A 19,810-nucleotide genomic window follows, 5' to 3' on the forward strand; every position below is an offset into this window, starting at 1 on the left:
GATGATCTACAATGGAGTGCAACGTCAGTGGAAATAAATCCTACGTGATCACAGCTGTTTAGCCTCATAGCGCCTAATAAGCCAAAGCAATTAGCAATATCACCGTATGCTCTGCGTCGGAGTGATGGTTCTCGAACACGTCTGCGACGATGGAAGAACTCCACCCACAAAATAAAGTGTTTGAAAGAGTAGGACGGCTGAAACCGGTCCTCTGACTACTATACTCTAGTACTGCCTTCTCCTCTCTGTGTTCTACAGACAGCCACAAGGACGAAGTTCAGATAACGTCTCAACGTAAGTATAAGGAGAAGAAGTGCTGTCAATCACTAAACGCTGCGTACACAACGACGACTTCCAACCTGGAGGCGAAGTCCAGAATCGTAAAAGTTCACAACATTACAGTGCCTAACCGTTCTAACTATAAAATCTCGTGAGATCAAAGACAGCAGGTCCGTCCGTACCAACAAGAAGCTGATACGGAGCGACTGTCACACACGGTAGCTCAAAACAAAAGACCGCGTCTCTCCATCGATGGCTTCCCAGAAAGGCTTGGCTCAGCACCATCGTAATTCCGAAAACGAATCATATTCCCGAAACCAAGGAATATTCTCCTTCTCTACAGATTCTTCCGAACGCCGGCTAACCATATTTTAGTCTTTTGTCATCCAGCGCGGAAAGTTTGCGAGGAAAAACCTATACTCGTACAATGGTACGCTTCTGAGTAAAAATCCTTGGAAATAACCCTGCCTGCGTAGTTTACGAAGTGCCGCTTCTTCGTTCATCTCACCTGCGCCCCAGATTTTCAGCGTTTCTGAAGTATAATCCTTCCGGTTGTGTTACAACACTGGCCGGTCGCGACTCTGTTCTGCTCCAGCGCTTAGGTACTACGACGTCCGTCTTGCTATTTCCAGTGTTCAAGCAGGACCAACACACCTGTGTGGGCCTCCCACCCAGGGCTTCAGTTCCTACACCCTTTAATTTCCACTGGCGTTCCGACCTCTATTAGTATAGGCAATCATTCATTACGCCGTTTTTATAATAAAGACACTCCGTCACCTTTCATGCAATAAGCGTTAACAATTATTTACAAAACGTACGTGACAATGTCAGTCTCCTTTATATATTCATATATACGACGTACAACCTATCACATGATACCTATTTGTGTTTGTAGATCACGGCAAAGTATGTGGATGAGTGCTAGTAAGGTGCGAAATTATAGCCCCCTTACACAGTATCCAGTCTTGTTTGAACGGAGCAAACTGTAGTACATGTGCAGAACGGAAAGTAGACAAGTCTCCCCAGCAACGCAACGCCAATTAGGATACAATAAATCAAACAGGTGCATAGATAAATGAAATTCCAGAGTTGTACCTCGAAAGCCGTTGAACAAAACTTTCATAAATAACTCGAAAACAAAGAATTTTCGGACGTGTGTTCATACGAACTCTTTTTCTTGTTTTGGTGTAAGAAAGCTGTTCCCAAAGTTTGTAAAAGTATTTTTGAAACAATCTGCGTATTTTGTAATGATGAGGGCTGTATACTTTCGGTACGTCACCTATCTCATCCACTTCTAATGTAGTTTTCACAGGCTTGGTTACTTCCGCTGTTCGCCGCTCAGCAACCTTGACGGCCACGTCGCTACGTCCGCTGCCCGCTTACTTGCAGGAAGGGACTTTTCCCCGCCGGCGCGCTCGCAGGTGGCGGAAGCCCGCCGCCGAAGTGACAGGCGACAGCCGGGCTCTCTGCCGGCCCGGGACGCCAGTCCGCGGGCCAGTTTGGCTGTGCTCTGGAAATCGGCTTTGCGCCTCGCTGCTGGCTGGCATCGTGCGCCCTGCCTAATCCCCGTCGCGGCGCTCATTGGGCACTCGCGAGGCGTCTCGTCCGCTGGATGAGCCGGGATTAGCGCAGCAGCCGCGCCCCTTGCCGCTGCATTTCGTCCGCTACTCCTTGTGCTCTCGCGTTGCACTCCGTTGTTACCGAACACCCACTCCTGTCTCCTACACTGATCGAAAGGTCAGCGGACACCCGAACGGCTCTTAGCATTCATTATGCACAACTTGGATTACGGAACTCTTTTACGCAAAGAACAGCACCGGCGACCTAGTTACATGCGTCTAGACAAACAGAATCCTGCATACCAAAACTAGTCTGTGCCATGTCTCAGAGTGGCAGATCTCATTGTTATTATTATTATTTTTGTAGCGATCAAGACCGAAGTGTATGGATTAAAAAGGGCGTAAGACAGGGATGTAGTTCTTCGCCCCTGCTGTTCAGTCTATACATCGAAGATGCAATGACGGAAATAAAAGAATGGTTCCAGAGTGGGATTAAAATTAAAGATGAAAGGATATCAGTGATAAAATTCTCTGTTGACTTTGCTACCTTCAATGAAAGTGAAGTAGAATTACAGTATCTCCTGAATGGAATGAATAGTCTAACGAGTACAGAATATGGATTGAAAGTAAATCGAAGAAAGACGAAAGTAATGAGAAGTATCAGAAATGAGTACAGCGAGAAACTTGACATCAGAACTGGTACACAAAGTAGGTGAAAAAGAATTCTGCTACCTAGGCAGCAAAATAATCTATCAAGGACAGAGCAAGGTGGACATCAATAGCAAATTAGCCCTGACAAAATTAGCACTGACAAAATGGGCTGCCTGGTCAAGAGAAGTCTACTAGTATCAGACATCGACCTTAATTTGAGAAAGAAATTTCTGAGAATGTGCATTTAAACATGGCATTGTCTGGTAGTGAAATATGGACTGTGGGAAAACCGGAACAGATGAGAACTGAAGCATTTGACATGTGGTGCTATAGAAGAATGTTGAAAATTAGGTGGACTGATAAAAGAAGGACTGAGGATGTTCTCCGCAGAATCGGTGGTGAATAGAAGGAAAACTGAAGACGTAGATTGCAAGTGCTACTCTCACATGAAAAGTTTAGTACAGCAGAGGAATTCATAGTGGGTATTATAAACTTTTCGGTGGTAGTAGTCATTGGGAATGGAAGAAGACAGAAGGAAATCATCAAAGTGACAGGAGACGATCAAACACATACTTTTCATAGACCGGCCGGTGTGGCCGAGCGGTTCTAGGCGCTTCAGTCTGGAACCGCGCTACCGCTACGGTCGCAGGTTCGAATCCTGCCTCGGGCATGGATGTGTGTGATGTCCTTAGGTTAGTTAGCTTTAAGTAGTTTTAAGTTCTAGGGGACTGATGACCTCAGAAGTTAAGTCCCATAGTGCTCAGAGCCATTTGAACTTACTTTTCATAAACAACACAGCTTACTGCTTTGGTCAGAATTAATAGTCTTACTACGACACATTTCGGCAGTAGCTCGTCATAATCAGGAGCAGGTCTATTGGTTGTACACTATTTTTTTCACGACATCATGTGCCATGGGAACTGTGTTTTTGTTGTTATATGCGCCAGTGGGGTTAGGTTCCATAATTTTGGGAGTAATCTAAAGAGTGATATGACCCAACGTTTACTTTCATATGACATACATTTATTAAAATATCATACCAGTTACGTATGGAGTGAATAAACATTCCAATTCCTGACAGAATACATATTCACATCATACGTGAGGTCTTTTTTTAGTCGTTAGTCTTCCAACTCGTCTGATGGGGACCATGATTATTCCTTCCTGCGCCAGCCTATTCATCACAGAGTAGACTGGCCCCTACACCTCATTAAGATGGGTGGATTCCAAACTCTGCCTTCCCCTACCGTTTTAACCCTCCACAGCTCCCTCTAGTAGAATGGATGTAATTCCCTGATTCACGAGTTGCGATATATTTGCAGTAACGTTCTCCAGCGATGCTGGATTTCTTTATTTTATTATGTCCAATGATGGACCACAAAAGTTTATTAATCAAGCCATCGTTGGACCTAAAAATAAGGAGTCAGAGGTAGCTTGATTTACAGTGTTTCCAAATCACACAAAATATGTAATCAGAAATCACTATAAGCAGTTAAGACAAGATTTTCATTTTTGAGTAAATGCGGTATACTACGCAGTTCGTGTCATTGTGTATTTTGTCGGTACAGTCACATTAATTAGACACACAAGCGCCTTCAATAACATTCTAATTTTGATTAGCATGGACATGTTAAAAAATGGTTGAAATGGCTCTGAGCACTATGAGACCTAACATCTGAGGTCATCAGTCCCCTAGACTTGGAACTATTTAAACCTTCGTAACCTAAGGACATCACACACATCCATGCCCGAGGCAGGATTCGAAACTGCGACCGCGAAACGCCTATAACATCTCGGCCACAGCGGCCGGCACATAGTAGTAACTATGTTACAATATTAACAACACAATTAGAAACTGGAATTTGTAATAAAAAAAAAGTTTCCAAGTGAGTTAGAGCAAAGACTTTTTTAGCAGGTAGCCTGAGGCCAGACAATCCACCAGATCAGTCAGGAGACATGCTTACTGTAATATACAGCGAAATGGAATAATAACTACCATTGGACATGGCCAGCGCTTATGTCCTAAATATCTGCCAGTCGTATGAACTACAGATGAAACTCGATAAATGTAAATTAGGTGAGCCTTCTCTTGTCGCTGTTTGTTCAAAAAGTAATGCAACACACTTTTTGTCTCAGCCAATTTAGGTTGAAAAATGTAAAATTTGTTGTGGGACATCGTGGAATATTCCCGCTTCATCCTCTATAGTTCCGATAGTCGGCGGCGGTATATGTCTTCAAAATGGCGTCTGTTACGGCGGTGCGTTTCCGGATTGCTGATATTTGCAGGCGCTGTCAGAATATTTACAGACACCTGACAGTGAACAAAAGCACGGTGATTGATTGAGGGAGGCGTCTGTGATTATCGCAACAAGGTCGAGGAAACCTATTCGATATCCCGCATGCCGGCCGACCACACACAGCTGTGAACCCTGCAGTTTTGGAATGTGAGGATAGACTCATTCGAGGTGATCGGTGGATGACGACCAAACACGTCGCTGTTCAACAAGACGTCTCTGTTGGTAGAGCTGACACACTCGCCCACCGGTTGCGGTACTCAAAGGTGTCGGCCAGTTGGCTTCCTCGCCCCGTAACAGAAGAGCATAAAGAACAACGAACGACCATCAGTGCGGAGTTGCTTGCGCGTTACGTAACAATTTTTTTTATCGAACATCGTCACAGGGAATGAAGCATGCGTTCTTCATCTCATCCACCCTACAGTCTGGGTCTCAACCTCCCATCTGTTTGCCCCAATGAAGGACGTGTTCCGCGGAAGCAGTACGTGGATGATGGAAGAATACTGATGGAGCAAGATGCTGGCTTCGACGTGGACTAGTATAGTGATAACATGCGGGCTTACAGGCCTTCCCAGTAAAGTAGCGTAAGCCCGACGCACTGAACGGAGATTATGTTGAAAAATACAGTTTTGTAGCCAAAGGAGTGGGGAATAATACGATATATTAGAATCCTGACTAAAACCAACCTGCTTTCAGAAAAAAAGTGTTGCATTACTTGTTGAGCAACCTACATTTACATATATAGTGAAGTTTGTACTGATTATTAGTTGGGCACGGTTTGCGCATTCATATCTGGTATTATGGGGTCACAGTTTACAATTATTGAGCTGTATCTGTGAACAGTGCTCTCCTGAGGTAGAAGAATTTTCAGGATTGTGTTGATATTATCAGCCGGCCGGGGTGGCCGTGCGGTTCTAGGCGCTACAGTCTGGAACCGCGTGACCACTACGGTCGCAGGTTCGAATCCTGCCTCAGGCATGGATGTGTGTGATGTCCTTAGGTTAGTTAGGTTTAAGTAGTTCTAAGTTCTAGGGGACTGATGACCTTAGAAGTTACGTCCCATAGTGCTCAGAGCCATTTGAATCATTTGATATTATCATAACTTTCCTAAAATTTGTCAAATTTTATTCAATTTGACTTTGTTGTCTCACGCCCTTTCTGACCTCACGGTCTTCAAGGTAAACTAATGGCGACGGAGGGGGGCAGGGAAAGGGGGGGTAGTCGTATGCTCCACCTGTCTGTGAACTGCATAACCTCGTTCTGTGTGTTAGCGTATTTCAACTAATTGTGTATCGTGTCCTCTATGGCGGAATTTTGGGACCAGCCGCGATTTACTAAACGAGGGTGGTGAACGGCCAAACACCACAATGAGACCAGCCTATGTAGCAAACCACAGTCGTTAACCCGTCGCGTCTATTCGACCTGGGTGTGGAAGCATTTCCGAAACGGCTAAGTTTGTAAGCTGTTCGCGTGCGGCCGTAGTTAAAGTATACCGGGCATGGCAAAATGACGCTATTCAAAAACGCCTGCGAGGCAACTGCGTTCCATCACGGGCCATGGACAACAGGGGTGGACGACAGCTGTAGAGATGCATATGGGCGAATAGACGTGCCCAGATAAACAAAGGGGCTATCAACAGTGTCTATTGAACGATCGTTGCGTCTGGGCCTCCGCAGCGGGCACCTGGTTCATGCACCGATATGACTGCTGTCCATCGGCGACGAAGGCAATTGGACGTTCACTGAGTGGCAACGGGTGGTCTTTTCAGATGATTCGCGTTTTAAGCTCCATCGATCAGATTGCCTTCGGCGTGTACGGCGTGAAATGTCTGAAGCAAATATCCTGCAGCAGTCGTCGCAAGAGTCCAGGCTGGAGGAAGGAGCGTTTTGATCTGGGATATATTTTCGTCGCATTCTCTGGGTAAGCTAGTCATTCTGGAAGGCACAGTGGATCAGCGTAGGTATGCATCTCTCTTTGGGGGCCATGTCCACCCCTACTTGCTGTTTATTTTACCTTTGCACGATGGCATCTACCAGCAGGACGATGTGACGTGTCACACACCTCGCACTGTACGTGCGTGGTTCGATAAGTACCAGAATGAGTTTACCGTAACCCTGCTCCATCCCCCTCCCTCTCCCGTGTCCACCAAACTTCCCGGATTAAAACCCAATCGAGAGTCTACTGGACCACCCCGACCACATTGTTCGCGCCATGGATCCTCAACCGAGAAACGGAACCCAGTTGGCCGCGGCACTGGAATCGTCAAGACTCCACATTCCCGTTGGTGCCTTCTAACACCTAATTGACTTTCTGTACGTCCGCGCTACTAAAGGTGGTTATTAATATGGTCACAATGATGTGACAAAGGTTACAAGAATTGTGTTGCCTTAATTAGTATAGCATTGCGTTGAAGTACTTCAATACCTCTAGAAACGACGGTGTCTTTGAGGAAGTAACAGCCTATGCTGAAGCTTCAGATGGGTTATATAAGCCACAGTCGTGAAAGAAACTTTCCTATCAACGTCCGAAGTGCAGTGCAGAAGTGGTATTATTTTGATTGTAGCACCCTTGCCGCTTACAAGCCTGTTCCCAATTTCAGGGTCCTTCATTTTCAGATGCCTAAACCTCTAATCGGAATGCAAAGAAAACTTAATATAGGGGACAGTTGAAAGTACACTCTGTTAGGCCGTGTCCTACGTGAGCGACAGAAGCGAGCGACAGCGCGGGAAGCTACAGGCGACAAAACACAACAGCAGGTGTAGTTACGGAAGTGTCCCTCGTGAGCGACATCTGTGTCACTGCCTATCTCCCGCTGCAAATGGCGACGTTTGAATTCAAACGCTGCAGCACGCGCGACACAGAGCGACAGCCACGTGTCTTCTTGGCAAAGCACTGGAGCGGACGCGACGGCAGCTATGAATTACTTAACATCCGATTTTAAGAAAATTATTCGGTGAAAAAATTTGATTCTTCCGCAGCCTATAGCTTGATATCCTTAAATGGTAAAGGTCAGAATTGGCTCTGAGCACTATGGGACTTAACATCTATGGTTATCAGTCCCCTAGAACTTAGAACTACTTAAACCTAACTAACCTAAGGACATCACACAACACCCAGTCATCACGAGGCAGAGAAAAAAGGTCAGAATTTATTTTCGTTATTCGTCATAGTTACTGTGTTGCACGTAATTGAATACATGGTTGCACGAAATTTTTAAGAATCTGCAGAGGTAAAGTCACATTGTGTACACTTTCCGTATAGTTCATATAAAGCCATACATTATTGCGTATGAAATGTAACCAATATATCTAAATTGTATTTAAAGTTGAGGTCGCTCGCGGCGCGTCCGAACCTTTCCTGCGCTTCGGGAATCAAGTGGTCGTAGAAATCGTCGTATCTCATAAAAGGTTCAAGATATAGAAACGACGAATTTTGGAAATGACAGCACTTAGAAAGGACAATTTTATCATATGATTAACACTCAATACGCTTTTGTAATCGCGTGAGCAGAGCGAAAACAAGGCTTCCTATAACTTACACCATGAGGTTTCGTCCAAATTTTCATAGCCAAACAAAGGGAGAGAACAGGTAAACGGCGTATCAAAGTGACCAGCATGAGGTCTAGTTTTGGCATGAAAATAATGAACGAAAACCTAATTAATAAGCTGAGGAAAAACTAAAACATTTCACGAAATGCTGCTGTAAATGAAGTGTCAAAAATGTCATCTGTTCAAGACCTAGCTATTTTGTACATAAAAAGATAGATTGGTGTAGTATTTAAATGTCAAAAAGGCTTCCTTCGAATCAAGTACGTTAGGAACGCAAACGAGGAGTCAGTAAGGTCACCTTTTCTGAATAAAACATGAAATTCAAAAATGGTAGAAATCATACAAATATTTTATGAAATGATTTGTGTAAAAGAAAGAAGTAGATCAGAGAAAGTTCTACGTGCCTTTGTATGATGTTCGAAATCATGAACACAAAATGAGGTGCACCAAACGTTTCCCTAATATTTTTTATTTCATACTTTTAGACAAATCATTACACAAAATGTTTCACTTTCTTTTAAAAAATTTTGTAAGCTTTACTTTTACAGACTATTTAGAGTAATTGAAACGCTTGGCCTTAGCACTGACTGCTGATAAATTACGTTCGCAACATCAAATATCTGTAAAATTTCGTGGTTCATTGCAATTTATTAGAAATTAAATGTGACGTACTGGAAGAGGTGTGAAGATCAAGTTCTTTGGCAAGACCTTAAAAATATACTTAGTGATGTAGTGTAAACAGTATAAATAAAACTTAGTATACAGAATCGTAACTGAGTCAATAAATATATAAGAACGACCGGTAGTCGAACACAGAACCTTTTCTTCACGCGTATTTATTAACTGTACTCGCTACCCCAACACCACAGCTAACTGTTGTTTGCTGGGGTCAATGTGTGTATTTATGTTTGTATTTAGTGTAGTTAGATGTGTAATAGTCATTCCTCCGCATTTATTGGCTGTTAAAAGTTCTTGATCATGTAAAAAAAAATTCATATTTAATTTATTGATGAGATAGTCGATTGCTCCTCTGCTCATTCACGTATATTCGAAGAACTTGTCTGATGATCTTCGTAGATGACGATACTTATAAAATTCTCCATGGAGATTCCTCCCTTTATAAATTTCATGCACAGCATTCCTTTTCGCTTTATTTTCTTAAGTAAACCTAATTCTGTAGCCTTAGTCTCCAGCTGCAGCATTATACAGGTTAAGGACGCCGTTTTATAGAAACAGCTGGTTGGCTCTTTTTTGCAGCCATCTTGTAGCGCGACATGGTCGCTAGCACGCAGGACACCCAAGGTTTTCACCCCATGTTGCTGCTTGTCGCTGTAGTGTCGCGTATCCAGAAGTCGCTCCCTTCTGTCGCTCACGTAGGACACGGCCTTACGCGTCACAAAAGGATACGTAAGATGTAGGTGTAGACTTAATATAAAGAAGGCTTCAACACTGGCACTACGATTAAACTGAAAAGTATGAGCTTCAGAACCATAATTTTGAAACAACTCTAACGTGATCATAAGCAACAGAGCAAGTTAGCAAAGCGGAAGAATTATGATATGAATGCGTTGGAGATACAGCAAATAGCGATACTCATTCTCGGAGATGGTTCGATGTATGTTCGGTGCAGTGGATGTACGATCAGACATTATGCCGACGGGTCGAGGAGCCATCTATGAAACGACGGATGTGATGCGGCGTGCGCCAGATGTTGACCACAGCACAGTTATGTCACAGCTGTCAGTGCGGCAAAGTTAATTAACATTGCAGTTTCCCGCATGTTGCACGCTGTTGCCGGGGTCCTGTTCCCGCGGCGGCTACGACCCCCCATTGATCCACATCTGGCAGCTGGCCACGAATGCCTGCGGCCGTCGTTGAATGGCTCTGCGAATGCCTCACGCGCCTCACAGATGCGGGCCTGGCCTTCCGTGTTCCATCACCATACGTTTCATTACGATACGGACCGTGTCACCGAGAGGTGTGTCAATGGCGCACTGTGGTTCATTGTGCTGTCGTTTCCGCACTACGCAGTATCGTCTTGCCTTCCTGTGTGCGGGCAGGCAACAGGTAGCTTCTCTGGACAAATAAGCTTACGTAGATGCTACGTCTTTTTCCATGTGAGGAAGACACATACGTTTGTGATTATATAATACAAAGTTTCATACATTCTTTGAAGTCACCCTCTTCTTCTTCCACTATCCCCATCTAAAAGATACTCATGTAGATCTTCATGAACAGGAAACTTTTTAGGAGTTTTGGCTTGGAAGTGATAGGAAAGCATATCTTCTACAAAAACTTTTATTAACTTTTGCACATTTACACAAAGAAAATAACTCTGTCTTTATTTTTGTTTGGTGTAATTTTAATAACATCCTGCTTAATTTTTAACTTATAACTGTATTCTACATCTGAATCAGCTGTTTCTTTCTTCAGCCAATAATCCGACAAATACAAACAGGTTATATTCTCGAATTTTGATATGTGTCTAATTTTCTTTCTGTAAAATATGTTTTATGGCTTCAACAATTGTCTCTGTTCTTTCCTGAAAATCTTCTCATAGAGAGCATTAGGAGATTTTAATTTTGTCTCTTATTTCCAACAGAACAGTATTGTCAAAACACTCGCCATCTTCCTGTTTGTACCTTGATAATTCTTCCACTCCACTTTCTTATGGAATTTCCACTTAGAATATTGAGTTTATAGCTTTGCCAACCAATGTCCATTAAATTTATTTATACAGTCAGTTTTAAACTCCTCAAATGGCTGTTCTGCTGCTATAAGAACGACATCCAGGTAGATAGAATGTAGCCAACCACTTCAAGCTGACCCTGCTGGGAAAGGAGCTTAATAAACTGACTACTTTAGCACACACTGCTTCGTTCACAAAGACTGCATGATCTGCAAAGATATATTTTTGTTTTTATTTAATACGGTTTTTATGTTATTCACATATAGCAACACCATCTAAGCTTTTCACGTTAATTAATGCTATAGAACCGTGGTCTTTTCCGAATGTACCTCTGACAAAAAACCGATTCTGATAGCTGGACTCCAGAGTTTTTGTTAATCATGCCTTTTACGTTCTTATGCAGATACTCCCATAGCAACTTTCATCCCCTAACAAATATTTATTTCTATCTAACCGAGAAGTAAAACGCCAGTTTCACTACAGTGGATTAATAATGTAGGAGGATTAAGGTTTAACGTCCCGTCGACGACGAGTCTGCTAGAGACCGAGAACGAGCTCAAACTGGACATAGACTGTGTGTCCTTTATTAAAGGAAACATCCTGGAATTCTCATAAACACAGGATATTTCAGGAAGTTTCATCCGATGAATGAAGACAGAATTCTGGGGTGAATTTCAACTAAACATTATCATCATCAAAGCCAGTTTTGGTTTATGCGCCATTGCCCGTCCCAATTTCTAGTATAATGCAGCTGACCTTTCCATATCATCTTAGGACGCCCAGAATTCCTCTATCCTTCAGGTGTATATTAATTTAGGTTTTAATTCTTCTGACATATTTTGTGTATGTTCATGCCATTTCTGTATGTACTGCTCAATTTTCTGAAGTATGACTTCGGCACCCAGTTCCGTTCTTATTTCACTATTCTTTATCTGACCTGAGTCTCATCGCTGCTGCCTCAGTCCTCCTCCTTCAACAGATGCTTAGGATCCATATCCCTGACCCAAGCATTAGAAGTGGTACTGCCATCACATTAAAAGTTTTAGTAATGGCTCTTTTCTAAATTTTTGAGGAAAGTGCATTTACAGTGTCTGCCAACTGCTGGATTTATTGCAGTGTGTATTATTGAGCATTGTGTGTGATGTATGAGATTAACGGCCAATTTTCAGTGTGTTTTTGTGTCTTCTGATACTGACTGCCAATATGTTACATAGGTCACGGTCCAGGAACACTAATTTTCTCAATTGTTACCTGGTTAGCTATTGTGTACAAGAAACAGCTTTAGAATATTTCTTTTCATAATCAGAAATAATTAATATCACTACTTTTTTTTCGTTATACAGAGTGGTTTCTTCAAGACTGCTTTGTAAAAATGCCCGTTCCCATTAATTAATTAATGAAAGTGATTAATTAATTTATTCAAATGCACAATACGTAGTTAACTGAGATCTTGAAGAAATAAATTCAGTATCATAGGGATCGGGGATGTGAAATTTGGCTGTTAAACTCGTTTTGAAGGAGATAAAGCTTATTATAATTAACGCAAGTCTCATTAGGATTGTCACCGTGTTGATTGGCAGAAGTTGTTCTAAATCTGTATCCTTGTGTTATGGATTTTCGTAATACGAGAAAAAGGGTAGGGCATTTAGAGCGTGTACTAACAATTTCAATAGCAAATACTTGACATGTATAGATAACGTGGTCCATCATTTCACAAATTATTAAAATAGATGTGATTCACTGAAGCACTTTTCCTGTAATCCAAAGTATTTCAGATCACTAGGAATTTGTCGATAGCTAAATTAAACGTGCTGCTTTCTTGCTGCATTTTCTGGAGTACTGCATTCGTTAGTAACAAATTCTTTGTAGATGATTGTGACGTTTAGTCGATAAGGAGGTACACATTCCTTTCATATATTTGAATGCTTTGAGTTTAATTTTACTCTTAAATATTGACATTATGACGAACCACAATATAACAGCCAGGGAAGCGTGGGCAGAAAGTGAGAATAGCGTAGCAAGAGCTTTGTGGAATGCGCCCCTGCGGCTTCTGTGCTACATTGTAATTATGAGCTAGCGAGCGTTGTCTTATTTCACTGCACGTCATCAAAAGTCGTAGAAGCGTAAGAGAACAATAATATGCCCTAGAAAACTGTTATTTCGACTCGAGCGCTTAAAATAACGTGATGTTAATTCAAGAAAACTGTTATCGTAGAATAACGTCAAGTCGTATATTGTACAAAAGAAAAATCCACAGACCGGTGGAGAAGACAACTGCTGATTTAGAATCAATGTGAAAGGGATTTCGTTAATCAATGCAATCTCTTTGATAATTATTCGAATTCAGTAGCTGTCTCTTTTGATCGGTCTGTGGATTTTTCTCGCCCTTTATGAATATCTCTTTGCAAGAGGATGAGATATGAAGGGTCAGGCTGCAATCTGAATTTCACTCTAAATTCTCGAAATTACTCTTATCTGCAAACGTTACCTTCAAGTATGGTACAATTACTTGTGAACATCATATTGTCGTTGCACACACTAACGCGATGGAGTTTGTGACAAATCTCACTAGATTTTAGCTTTACAAAACATTGTCTGTCAGCTTGTGCACTGTATGTCAACCATGGAGAATTTACAGATAGCTTCTTTGAAACTTCAACGCACAGGAAATCTCTGCAATACGTGTTCACAGTGTTACTTTTCACCGGAGTTTGTTACCAAATTTTTCTTAACATTGAGTAGCTGCAATGCATCTTCCTCACTTGAAATGGAATTCACACATTGTAAAACTTAAGCATGATACAGTGGACAAAAAATATGGCAAGTAACATCAAACACCGTCGCCTAAGGAACTGTGATACTCTAAGAACTTTTACAAACTTTCCTGTGAGTTCCAGTTTTAGCGGAGTTGTTGCAAAATTATACTACGAGTATAAACCGGACAGTTCGCTATTATCATAGAATAAAAATACGCAAAGGTTATCTTTTATTCTGAAAACATATGTTATCGCAAATACAGATTATCACTCCATCAAATTGTGGACGAAAGCCAGAAACGGTTATCGAAATGTCAGTTCAATGAAAAACCTAACAATTTTTTTGTGATGGGCTCCAATCCGATATATATCTCCGGAAACTGCACATAGCAACGCTACGAAAGTAGTGTATATGTCAGGTATTGATGGTAAAATTCTTTCTAAATCAATAATTAAGAATAACAAATCTTTAAACAGATCTCCGACAGGAAAATGTCTAGGAATAACAATACGTTTTTAATACTGTTGTTTCGGTCTTCAGTCCATACAGTGACATGATGTAGCTCTCCTCGCTAGCGTGCCTTCTGTATATATACGACAGAACACATTCAAAGGAACCCATCTACTGGAGTGACGTCTTAGTCTCCGACTGAAATTTTACGCTCACATTTCCTCCATTACCAAGTTTGTAATTCCTTGATGCCTTAGGGTGTTGTAATGTTATTTAATGCTCATTGGACAGTTCATAATACAAAATGCTTAAGAAGTCTTCGCGCCAATGACATACCTGGGAAGCTATTCCATATGCTCGTACCTTCATTAACAAACTGCAACCGCCGGCCGCGGTGGTCTCGCGGTTCTAGGCGCGCAGTCCGAAACCATGCGACTGCTACGGTCGCAGGTTCGAATCCTGCCTCGGGCATGGATGTGTGTGATGTCCTTAGGTTAGTTAGGTTTAAGTAGTTCTAAGTTCTAGGGGACTTATGACCACAGCAGTTGAGTCCCATAGTGCTCAGAGCCATTTGAACCATTTTGGAAACTGCAACCAAGCACCGCGTCAAATGCATTTCGGAAATCAAGAAATATGGAATCTTCCGGTGGCCATTCACCCGCAGTTCGCAGGATATCTTCAGCATGAGCAGTACTTTCTAAAACCTTGTTCATTAGGGGACAGAAGCTTTACCATCTCAAGGAGACTTATTATGTTCGAATTGAGAATATAGTCAAGAACTCTGCATCAAACCAATGTTGAGGATAATGGTCTGTAATTTTGCGGGTTTCTTTCCCCGAGTCATCTGTGCTTTTTTCAGTCGCTTAGGACTTTTCGCCTAGCTAGAGATTCGCGATAAATGCAGGCTAAGTAAGCGATCTACGATACACAGTACGCTCTGTAAAACCGTAGCGGGATTCCATCTGGAACTGGTGACTTGTTAGTTTTCACTTCTTTTAGTGACTTCTCTAAGCCACAGATGCCAGTTTCTATGCGGTAGACTACACGACAGTCAAAGGATGATATGTTTATACTACTCTCTTACGTGAATGATTTCTTAAGCGTCATATGTAGAACTTCAGCTTTTGCTGTCTTCTCTAGTTCTGACAGACTGGTCGACGAGTGACTGGATAGAAGCCTTCCGTCAGCGTAGTGATTTTACATACGACGAGTATTTTCTTGGGTTCTCGGCAAGATCTGCCGCTGAGGTAATGACGGTGTAACTTCTTATATGCTTTCCACATTGCTCTTCTTACGGATGCACGAATGTTTACTAAGTTTCGTCTGTCAACATTTACGCACTCCTTTTTGAACCGAGGGTGCAACAATCTGTTTTCTCAAAATTTCGAATTTCATTGTTAAACCATGGAGGATCATTTCCATCCTTAGTCCACTTTCTTGACATATGCGTCTCCAGAGAGCGATTTACAATCAATTTAAGCTTTGCCTAAAATCCATATACGTGCGTCAGATTGGAACTAAATGATGTCCATTCATTTTCTAAGTAATATGCTAAAAACTGGTTATCTTATTTTTCTAGAATAAACAGTCTCCTGGCCTTTTTGACAGATTTATTAACTTTAGTAACTATTGTGGCTACGGTGACATCATGATGACAATTCCTTGTTTCTGTACTGACACTGTAGGTAAGGTCAGGCCTATTTATAGCTACAGGATTTTAAATGTTACCATTGGATGTGGGTTGTCTAAGTACGAGTAATTGTTCAAGGTACTTTTAGGAGACGTGTGCAGAAATGCTTCACAAAACTATCTGTCCGTGGAATATACAGTGAATCCAAATAAGTTCCTGTCTATACTCGTCAAGTTAAAATCAACTCTAACTAATTTCGCATGAGCTGAGACACTTAGCATAGACTTCCCTTGAATGACTGTAAAACTGTCATAGGGAAGTCGGATGACTGGTAAAAACATCTACCAGTTAACTTGATTTCACATAGACCTGTTATGTGCGTCCAAATAAATTTTACTTTCACACTAAACTTTACCATGGTGATAGAGAAAAACGGAAGCCTACCCTTCCTGGACATCCTGGTTGCCAGACACGCAGGAGGCACGCTCGGACATTCGGTATATAGGAAGGAAACACATACGGACGTATATCTCAACGCTAGGAGCTGTCACCATCCAGCGCAACGCAGCTCTGTACTTAACACCTTGGTACACAGGGCGAGGTCCATTTCCGGGGGGAGCTTAGCGAGTGAATTACAACATCTAAAGGAAACCTTCAGAAGAAACGGCTACATCGAGAAACTAATAGGAAGAGCTTTGAGGAACAATAAGAAGAGAGGAGGAGAGAGACCAGAAGAGGACGACACAAGAGGCTGTGCGTTCCTGCCGTATGCGGGACCACCAACGGCGAAGATCTCAAGAATCCTTAAGAAGCACCAAGTGAAGACCGTCTTTCACGCAGCAGTGAAAATCAAGGATATTCTTGGATCGACCAAAGACCGACTGGGACTAATGACATCGGGTGTTTATGGAACTGTATGCGAATGTGGAATGCAATACATAGGGCAGACGCAAAGTTGCATTACACAGCGCCGTACGGAACATATAAGAAACATGCGCCTTGGACAGGCTGACAAGTCCGCGGTGGAGGAGCACAGCATCAGCCGGCCAGTGTGGCCGAGCGGCTCTAGGCGCTTCAGTCTGGAACCGCGAGACGGTCTTAGGTTCGAATCCTGCCTCGGCCATGGATGTGTGTGATGTCCTTAGGTTAGTTAGAGTTAAGTAGGTCTAAGTTCTAGGGGACTGATGACCTCAGATGTCATGTCCCATAGTGCTCAGAGCCATTTTTGAACCTCTAATACCCAGTAGCACGTCCTCTTGCATTGATGCATGCCTGTATTCGTCATGGCATACTATCCATAAGTTCATCAGGATATTGTTAGTCCAGATTGTCCCACTCCTCAACGGCGATTCGGCATAGATACCTTAGAGTGCTTGGTGAGTCACGTCGTCCATAAACAGCCCTTTTCAATCTATCCCAGGCATGTTCGATAGGGTTCATGTCTGGAGAACATGCCGGCCACTCTAGTCGAGCGATATCGTTGTCCTGAAGGAAGTCATTCACAAGATGTGCACGGTGGGGGCGCGAATTGTCGTCGATGAAGACGAATGCCTCGCCAATAAGCTGCCCATATGGTTGCACTATCGGTCGGAGGATGCCATTCACGTATCGTACAGCTGTTAGGACGCCTTCTATGACCACCAGAGGCGTACGTCGGCCCCACATAATACCACCTGAAAACAGCAGGGAACCTCCACCTTGATGCACTCGCTGGCAGTGTGTCTAAGGCGTTCAGCCTGAGCGGGTTTCCTCCAAACACGTCTCCGACAATTATCAGGCTGAAGGCATATGCGACACTCATCGGTGAAGAGAACGTGATGCCAATCCTGAGCTGTCCTATCTTCATATTGTTGGGCCCATCGGTACCGCGCTGCGTGGTGTTGTGGTTGCAAAGATGGACCTCGCCACGGACGTCGGGAGTGAAGTAGCGCATCATGCAGCCTATTGCGCACAGTTTGAGTCGTAACACGACGTTCTGTGGCTGCACGAAAAGCATTATTCAACAAGGTGGCGTTGCTGTCAGGGTTCCTCTGAGCCATGATCCGTAGGTAGCGGTCATCCACTTCATAGTAGCCCTTGGGCGGCCTGAGCGAGGCACGTCGTCGACAGTTCCTGTCTTTCTGTATCTCCTCCATGTCCGAACAACATCGCTTTGGTTCACTCCGAGACGCCTGCACCCTTCCCTTGTGGAGAGCCTTTCCTGGCACAAAGTAACAATGCGGACGCGATCGAACAGCGGTATTGACCGTCTAGGAATGGTTGAACTACAGACAACACGAGCCGTGTACCTCCGTCCTGTTGGAATGACTGGAACTGATCGGCTGTCGGACCCCCTCCGTATAATAGGCGCTGTTCGTGCACGGTTGTTTACATCTTTGGGCGTATTTAGTGACATCTCTGAACAGTCAAAGGGACTGTGTCTGTGATATCCACAATTTCAGGAGTTCTGGGAACCGGGGAGGTGCAAAACTTTTTTGATATGTATATTAAGAACAACAGAGGGGAGTCATAAATCAAATATAACTGTAAATTAAATTTCCCCAGAATAAAATTTTATGACATGCTTATTTTATCTGAGTTATAGGTCTGTAATTTTTTGGGATGCTGCAGAATACTGTTTGGAGGAAAGTAGACAACAACGTACTATCAACAAGAAGAAAATTACACACTGGTTAATTACAAAGAGGCAACCATTATTTTGATTGTCGAATGTAAATATTTGTGGAATAAGTCTACTTTTTAGGTAGACGTGTTGTTAATGTGTACTTAAAGTTTCAAGCAAAAAAAAAAAAAGTAGTTCAAATGGCGCTGAGCACTATGGGACTTAACTGCTGAGGTCATCAGTCCCCTAGAACTTAGAACTACTTAACTCTAACCTAAGGATATCACACACATCCATGCCCAAGGCAGGATTCGAACCTGCGACCGTAGCGGTCTCGCGGTTCCAGACTGTAGCGCCTAGAACCGCTCGGCCACTCCGGCCGGCAAAGTTTCAAGCATCTAAGTAACATAATTTGTCAGCACATAGCTTCCAAGAATGGAGCGGTATATAAAAAAGTAATTTACTGATCTCTACAAAAAATTGTAATAAAGTCAATATGACAACTAACGTGATTAAATGCATTTCAAAATGAAACTTACTGGCAGATTAAAACTGTGTGCCCGACCGAGACTCGAACTCGGGACCTTTGCCTTTCGCGGGCAAGTGCTCTACCATCTGAGCTACCGAAGCACGACTCAGGCCCGCTCCTCACAGCTTTACTTGTTCCAGTAATTCGTGCTTCGGTAGCTCAGATGGTAGAGCACTTGCCCGCGAAAGGCAAAGGTCCCGAGTTCGAGTCTCGGTCGGGCACACAGTTTTAATCTGCCAGTAAGATTCATATCAGCGCACACTCCGCTGCAGAGTGAAAAGCTCATTCTGGAAGCATTTCAAAATGTTTAGCAACAAAACCTCCTATTGTCCTAGAATTTTCAACTTACTAACAGTTCACGTTTTTTAATAAGAGGAGTGAATACTTCATGAAAAGTATTAGTATATTTCCAGGCGTTCACAGGCAAATTGTCTTAACAAATCACATTAAAGAAACATTCATAGGCAGATGAAATGAGACAATAGGTGAATGAGACAATAGATGACGCAACTGAACGCGATAAATCTCTTTCGCTTGTAAAGCACCTTTGATCATAGAGAAAAACAATAAGCAAGTGTGAATCTGTAAAAAATCTGTGATCTTAAAGTTGTTGTTGTTGTGGTCTTCAGTCCTGAGACTGGTTTGATGCAGCTCTCCATGCTACTCTATCCTGTGCAAGCTTCTTCATCTCCCAGTACCTACTGCAACCTACATCCTTCTGAATCTGCTTAGTGTATTGATCTCTTGGTCTCCCTCTACGATTTTTACCCTCCACGCTGCCCTCCAATGCTAATTTGTGATCCCTTGATGCCTAAAAACATG

The sequence above is a fragment of the Schistocerca nitens genome, chromosome 2 (assembly GCF_023898315.1).
Source record: "Schistocerca nitens isolate TAMUIC-IGC-003100 chromosome 2, iqSchNite1.1, whole genome shotgun sequence".
Lineage (NCBI taxonomy): Eukaryota > Metazoa > Arthropoda > Insecta > Orthoptera > Acrididae > Schistocerca > Schistocerca nitens.